Source organism: Mus caroli, chromosome 3 (genome assembly GCF_900094665.2).
Source record: "Mus caroli chromosome 3, CAROLI_EIJ_v1.1, whole genome shotgun sequence".
In the NCBI taxonomy this organism is placed as follows: domain Eukaryota; kingdom Metazoa; phylum Chordata; class Mammalia; order Rodentia; family Muridae; genus Mus; species Mus caroli.
In genome coordinates this window covers 79,758,271-79,766,441 of record NC_034572.1, presented here as the reverse complement: position 1 = coordinate 79,766,441, position 8,171 = coordinate 79,758,271, and the positions used below count along the sequence as shown (strand labels likewise).

At 40.4% G+C, this 8,171-nt stretch overlaps 1 long non-coding RNA gene across 1 annotated transcript in view; it reads left to right on the top strand.

Moving 5' to 3' along the window:
- LOC110290703 overlaps window positions 1-1,896 on the top strand; it is a 31,552-nt gene extending 29,656 nt beyond the window's left edge. Inside the window, exon 4 of the long non-coding RNA XR_003836203.1 lies at window positions 1,261-1,896. This is a non-coding gene — a long non-coding RNA (uncharacterized LOC110290703). The remainder of the gene's footprint in view (window positions 1-1,260) is intronic.
- Window positions 1,897-8,171: the final 6,275 nt, after the last annotated feature.

Sequence of the window (8,171 nt, the reverse complement as noted above, 5' to 3'; positions counted from 1 at the left end):
GGCTCACAACCATCCGTAACAAGATCTGGCGCCCTCTTCTGGAGTGTCTGAAGACAGCTACAGTGTACTTACATATAATAAATAAATAAATCTTTAAAAAAAAATGCTGGGTTACCTTGTGACCTAGTCAGAGCACCTTTCTTCAGCTATCATGTGCCTTCCCCTTTCCATATGCAAAGAAACATCATTTGCCTCTCTGTGCCACTGACTTCTAAGTTTTAAGTTCTATCTTCTATTGGCTCACTTGAACGATAATCTAACAGACATAGTGGCTTGGTTGAACATAATAATTCTGACTGGTCTGGGGTTAAGCTGTTGTCACTACAGAGTGCACACATACAAATATAGCCCCATGTAGTATGTGTTAGTGTACCCCACAATTGCTAGGGTGTCTCTAGTCAGATTTTGTGGGTTTTTTATTTGCTTTAATTTTCATGTAGACCTTTTGTGCAGAAACACTAAATACAAGAGAGGCTAGTATTTTTATAAAGAAATTCAACAGATAGTGTAGGGGTTGATCAGGGCAAAATTCCAACTTTTTTTTCTAAAATAAGATTTTTTTACACCTGCCTGTTGGGGCTGGATCGATGGCTCAGTGGTTACAAGTACTGGCTGTTCTTTCAGAGATCTTGGGTTCAATTCCCAGCACCCACATGACAGCTCACAACTCCAGTTCTAGGGCTCTGATATCTCTTCTGACCTGTGTAGACTTCTGCATACACATGGTATGCAGACACACACCCATGTAAAATACCATATGGAACATAAAAGAAATATTTTAAAAATTAAAACATATCTCTTTTATTCTGATTTGTATATCCAGCAAACAGCCCAAAAAAAAAAAAAAACCTGTGTCTCTTTTAGGGGCCAGCTTCAGCAGATAGACTACCTTGCTAAGGTGTTCCTGTCTGCCACTGAAGTGACAATTTAAGGTTTCTTTGGAGACTCAGTTGTGTTGTGTTATGTTTTTCTGGAAACTGTCTTATGAGTGGATGTTCTGCTGAGAACAGACATGTGGTGTTTTTCTGGAAGCTTCCCAGGGAAAGGGCACGTGATGCTTTGCTGGAGCAGATGCTTGGGAGGACTCGCAGTGTTTAGAAAGAGTATAGGTGTACGGACAGTGGACAATGCTCCTGGCGTTGGTACACCTTGCCACTCTTTGCTGGTGTCCGTTGGGTTTTGCTGCCCCTGGTCTTCACTGATGATGACATTCTGGCATTGGTTTGCCTTGCCCTCTTCACTGATCATCATTTGTCTTAGCTTTGTAGAGAGAAGCACATGGAAGAGCTTGTGACACTCCCTCAGCTTCTTCCTGCTCTTCTGGACTCAGACCCATTGGAAGTTCTAGATCAAAACTGCCATTGCTGACTGGCAAACGGTGTTTTCCATGGATCTACCACTGCTGATTCAAGTAAAACCGAAATGCTGATATCCTGACAACAAAGACTGAAATCACACCGAAGAACTACTTCTGAACAGGGCCACATCCCCCATGCCCTATTAACCTTTCCTTTCCACTAACTCTGGTGGGTGGTGGGCTAGAAGGGAGGTTAAAGCATTTAAGAACTCTCATTAAAGTAGGTTTTGAAAAATATAAGACCTCTCACTGTGTGCCAGGAATAAGGCAAAGTGTTGTAGAATCAAACTCAGCAAGCAATGCCTGAACCTGAAAGCTGAATGAGCGTGGTAATTCTAAAGCAAGAGGAGGTCACCAGCAGCGGTGAGTCAGCACCTGAACAGTGGAGGGAGAATGTTAGCCCCCAGTACTTCCCCATCCTTTCCAAATAAAGGGTAGAGAAGAGAGTAGTTTGAAAATGTTGCGGCTTTCCAGGAGTAACTTTCTGAACACACCCACTCAGCATCATAATTAGATTGTAGGCTAATTGTTTACTTTAAGTGGCGTAACCAAGGTTATTCTGGAGATTTTACAAGGTGAAGAATAGATTTGCCTTATAAAATATTTATTAACTAATAAAGTTATAAAATTATTTCATTTTATGTTATTTCTTCTTAAGCTAAAGAGAAAAACAATATGTTCCAATAAATATGTAAGTGTTATTTATAAACATTTTTCCAAGTTTCAATTAATGTAGTAATAGCAAACAATAGGCTTTTTTCTATATTAATGAACATTATGATTTGGGGTTTTTCTCTTTTTCTTTCTATGGTTTTATATTGTAAAGGAAAATCGAGGTAATGAAGTTACATGGGTTGGAGTTTTTGCTGTCTAGTTCATGATTTTAACCATGGTCCTCTCTCAGACATGACATAGGCTCTAGAGGGCTTTTGGGGATAACCTCTACCACAGTGGACTGATGCCGTCCAGCTTTACCCCAGGGGATTTCATTAGGCCCCTGGATGATATAAGACTCCTTGTTAGTCTGGAGTTTGGGGGATGACTGTTACTGTATTTTCCAGACTTTTTTTTTTCTCACTAAATTGATTCAGACACATATACCTTGCTCATATCCATCCATTAAGTGGTTCTAACTGCTCTGGAACTTGTGGGCCACAAGAGGTTCAAATGGCAGAACATTCTAGAGAACCATATTGTTAATGACTTCAGTGGGTCTATAACATGTCCTGCCCAATGTTTGGGGCCATTTGAAATATAATTATATTATGATGGTATGCTATAAAGTGTTTTAATTTTAATAAAAGAAACATGTTAAGCCTTAAAAATCCATTTAAGGAGCAATAGTTCTACTGATAGAGTACCTGTAATCTGAGTTTGAATCCCTGAACATGTATTTTAAAACTCAGGCATGGCTGGGTATGGTGATGCACAATTTTAATCCCTGCAGAGGCAGATGTGTCTCCGTTAGTTCAAGACTAGCCCCTACATAGTGGTTTCTAGGCCAGCCAGATCTACAGAGTAAGACCCTGTCACAAAACCCACAAAGTTTTCTGGTCTTATTCCCAGGGTCTTCACCCACAGCCTTCCTCCCTCTCCCCGTCTCAGCCTCTAGCACCGGAAGCAGTACACTCCCTCCCTGAAAACCCTGCTCACACCAGCCTGGGAATCAGGCAGGTGATCTTCAGTCTACTTCTTATCCTCCATTGTAAATTCCAGCCTCCTCCCCAGAACTGGAACAGACCACCTACAAGGGCCTGTCATCTCTCTCTCCTCCTTCCCCTGGGGACTTCACAGATCCTCTTGGAAGACTCATTTTTCTTCCCTCCCGTGGACTATGAGCTCCCACCCTTCTAGTCCATTCACATTACTTCATGCTAGCTCCCAATACCTAGAAATATATTCTACAAAGGATTTCCAGTAGCCACATGTGACAGGGACTCAAAAGTATCCCCTAACAGGTAGTCTCCTAAGATCCAGGGAGGGCTACAGAAACCAAGGAGTGAAAAACCCACCCAACAAAAATAAGACCAGATATTAACAGCTAATATTACAATCATCCCAAAACCACGTATCTATAACAGCATAAAAACACAATCAATAACAACCAGGACAATATGTCTTTACTAGAGACCAGCAACCCTACTATAATAAGCTCCAAGAAATTAAATATAGCTAAAGCACAAGACAGGGACTTCAAATAGCAATTATGAATACTGTAAGAACCTGTCTTAGTCAGCCGGGCATGGTGGCACATGCCTTTAATCCCAGCATTTGGGAGGCAGAGGCAGGTGGATTTCTGAATTTGAGGCCAGCCTGGTCTACAGAGTGAGTTCTAGGACAGCCAGGGCTATACAGAAAAACCCTGTCTTGAAAAACTAAACAAACAAACAAAAGAACCTGTCTTAGTCAGTGTTCTACTACTATGAAATGATACCATGACCATGGCCAATCTTATAGGGAAAGTATTCCATTGGGACTTGCTTACAGTTTCAAAGATTTAGTCCATTTTCAATATGGCAGGAAGCATGGTGGCATGCAGCCAGACATTGCACTGGAGAAGGAGCTAAGAGTTCTACATCCAGATCCACTGGCAGCAGGAAGAGAGAGCCACTGGACCTGGCTTGGACATCTGAAACCTCAAAGCCCACCCCCAGTGACATACTTCCTCCAACAAGGGTATACATACTCCAACACGGCCACACCTTCTAATCCTTCTGAGCAGCACTACTCCATGATGACTGAGTATTCAACTCTAAGAGCCTATGGAGGCCGTTCCTATTCAGACCACCACTGATGTTAAAGAGGCTATGAGTGAATTCCTTAAGGAAATCCATGGAAACATAAGCAAACAGTGGAATTAAATGAAGAAAACAGTTCAAGTCATGAAAGTAGAAAAGAAGCACTAAAAAAAACCAAAACTGAGGTAAAACTTTAAGAAATAAAAACTTTAGGAACTTGAATGGGAACCTCAGAGGCAAGCCTCATCAACAGAACACTAGGGATGAGAAAGAGAGTCTCAGGCACTGAAGACCAGAAGAAGGAATGAATGCCTCAGTCAAAAAAACTGTTAAATCTTTTTTAAAAGTCCAGGCAAAAAGCACACAGGAAATGTAGGCCACTGTGAAAAGATCAAATCTACAAATAATAAGAGCAGAGTTAGAAGAAACCCAAGCCAAGGCACAGAAAATATTTCCAACAAAAATCACAGAGGGAATTTTTCCTAAAGAAATAAAGGCTTATTCAGATGAAACCAAATAGACTGGACCAGGAAAGAAAGTCCCCATGACACATAATATTCAAACACTAAGCATACAGAGCAAAGGAAGAATATTAAAAGCTACAAAAAGAGAAAGACTAAATGACATAAAAGGCGGATCTATTAGAAACACTCTACTTCTCAATGGAGACACTAAAAGCCAGCAGGGCCTAGATAGATGTCTTTTTAAAAAGATTTATTTATTTATTATATGTAAGCACACTGTAGCTGTCTTCAGACACACCAGAAGAGGGTGCCAGATCTCATTACGGATGGTTGTGAGCCACCATGTGGTTGCTGGAAATTGAACTCAGGACCTTTGGAAGAGCAGTCAGTGCTCTTAACCACTGAGCCATCTCTCTAGCCCCCTAGATAGATTTTTTTCAACTAACTCTAGAAGAGCATAAAAGCCAGTCTAGAACACTCTACAGAGCATAACCTTCAATCAAAATAGATGAAGAAAGAAAAGCACTCCTTGATAAAACCATATTTAAGCAATCTACATCCACAAACCCAGATCTACAGAAGGCACTGGAAGGAAAACTTCAATACTCAAGAAAACACTAGGAATGAATAATCCCAGAGCAGTAAATCAGAAGAGGGGAAACCCATGCTACAGCAACAGAACAATAGAAGTCAACAAACACTGCTTATTGTTAGCTCTCAACACTTCAATAAAAAGACACAGACTAACAGATTGGATTAAAAAACAGGATCAACCTTTCTGCTACATCCAAGGAAGATACATAATACATATATAAAGATTTATTTTAAAGCCTTGACTAAGCATTATAAGTGTATTCAAACATGTTTGATGTTAGCTTGTTCAGTTTGACCATCATTGGCACCTAAAGGTACTGAATATGGAAATCCCACATTTAGATGAAGTCCACAGACCCACATGGCTAGTGTATAAACTCTTGGCCAAGACTCTCTACCTCTATCAGTGTGTATATCATCTTTATTTTCCACGATGAGCCATCACGAGTCCATTTAATATGTAGTCTTATAATGGTGTCCCTTGGGAGTAGTTATAACAGATATATAACCTCATTATGATTGGCAGATTCTTGAGATTGTAGCTGTCCATAATTCCAGAGCCTAACTCCAAAGGTATCTTGTGTCTTTCAAAACAATTAGTTTATCAATTAGATTGTATACATGAAATCCTTTTGTGTGAGTTCCTGACTGACTTCTGGTAATCCCAGAATCGCTGTATATTTTCCATGACTGGTGCATCACGCTAAATGTTTTTGATAGTATCTTTAGTATCCTTTGGGTATGTTGAGCCAATTTACTCATATTATTGTGGTACCATTGTGTACCACGAGGGGGTGCACCTGCTCCAGATACATTTCATCTATGTAGGACAGTGATCTTAGAGTGGGGGTTTTCTGCATTAGCTACCCAGTTTCCTACAGTTGCTCCGAATGTTGTTAAATTAGGCCCGCGGGTATTGGGAGTTTCGTTTTACTTCTAAACATGCACAAATTAATTCTAAATTAGGCAATATAGAGAAGTGTAGTTTGGGACTGTGGTGGAATTAAATTTACATGTGTCCCCTAAAGCCTGGTTTACAATAGTGTAAAAACAGGAAGCAGGGATTTTACAAGGGTGAGTACCTGGGTTTGTTTGAAACGTTTTTTGTTGTGAGCTCTCTAGAGAGTATCCTAAGGGTTGATATTCAGGCTCAGTACACAAGTGGGTGTTGCTATGTGTCCCCATATGATCCAAAAGCATTAGAATTCTGTAATGATGGAATATCTGGTTGAGAGATACTAGTTATCAACCAGTCCCAAGGTGGGACTTATGAGCAATCCTACAATTTGAGGTCAAATAACTCAAAGTATGGAAGCCTATGACACTACACACTCACACACACACACAAACACACATACATATCACACACATATATACACCACACACACATACACACCACACATACATACACACCACACATACACACACACACACACATACACATACACCATTTGTTCTATATACTGCCATTTTGTTTTTAGACATCACATAATCATAGGGAGGAACTAAATTCAAGGTCCCAGGAGATGGGGACTTCTCAATAGCTGAACAGCTTCTGTTGTAAAGAGACAGTTGTCTGAGTCCAGCCATCTCAAGGACAATTTTTCCATCTTTCTGGAAGGGTTAAACTATGTTCATGTTCCCAGGCTCAGGAACCAATTCCTATCCTGATTGGTGGAAAATGTAACATAACTCGGCATATGTCTATGGTGCGCAAGCTTAAACGTTCTGTGATATTGTCTCGTGGTTGCAGTTCAGCTCCCCAGTCCATTCTGCAGCCCTGATCAATCAGTCATGGCTTGGTAACAATACATTTTTGTCATCTGCATTGACCCCGTGTTCGAGTTATGTTGGATCTAAGCGGACCCTATAACATCATTAAGTGGGTTAAAATAAGGTCTGTGAAGGGCTGGTTTGGATGTTATTGTTGCTGTGTCATCTTCATTGTTGGATCCGTCAGTTCCCAATTCACAGTCCTTGCCTGTTTCCAACCTGGGTTGGAACCAGAACTGGTACCACTGGGATGCAAAGCTGGCTTTCATAGTTTTGCTTCATGCAAAGTTCCACCATAGCTAATAGTTTCCTGGATAGTTAGAGGCTCATCTGTGGAGATGATACCCCAGCAGATGGCAGACAGCAACCAACAAGTTTGCATGTTAGCCTAAGTATACCCAGTGGTCTGTACAGATTGCTCTACATATTGTGTACTTCAGTAATCTTCCAGATATTTGCAACAATTATGATGAATAGAGGTTTTAGGATGGTTGTTGCATTTGTCTAGGTTGGTAAACTTTTAACTCGTTGTAGTTATAATGCTTAGAATTTTTCATATTCATTTGCAATTATGCTCCTCATGTGTGATCCAATAGAGTTTATGTTCCCATTCTGTACCGTTCCAATTCATGGCTATTGCACTGGTATTATTAAATATGGTGGTTGTATTCAGTACATTCCATCTTTCTACAAGACTGGGAGTTCTGGGGGAAGATGCAGTGGGCCAAGTCCAACACCAGTGGTAGTATCTTCAGAGTATATTTCTAGCTCTATCTTCTCTCTCTCTCTCTCTCTCTCTCTCTCTCTCTCTCTCTCTCTCTCGTTCTAGCTCTCCATCTCACCAGTATAAGGAATGGAGTTGATCGACATCAGGTCTCTGTGTGCTGTCCCAGAAGTCATGTGGCACCAGAACGAAGGTGTTCATAGTGTTTGATATAGAGCCAATTCAAAAGAGAGGCTAGTAGGACTATAGTTAAAGAGATAGGAAGTGTGAGGAGAGTGATCGGGTATGTATCTGCCATTAAGTTGTAAGAGCTAAACTCATTTTGATTTCCAGGGCCAAAGTAAATCTATGTATCAAAGTAAAGCTATGAGCTCATTTGTGAGGTTAGGATGGTATATCTGATTAATTTCCCTCCTACATGAAAAGAGTCTAAAGCAAGGTAAGTTGAATCAGGGAGACCAAATCTCAGATTAAAATCCTTTTGCATATAAAATGCAAGGAACTGAAAAAGCTTAACAAAG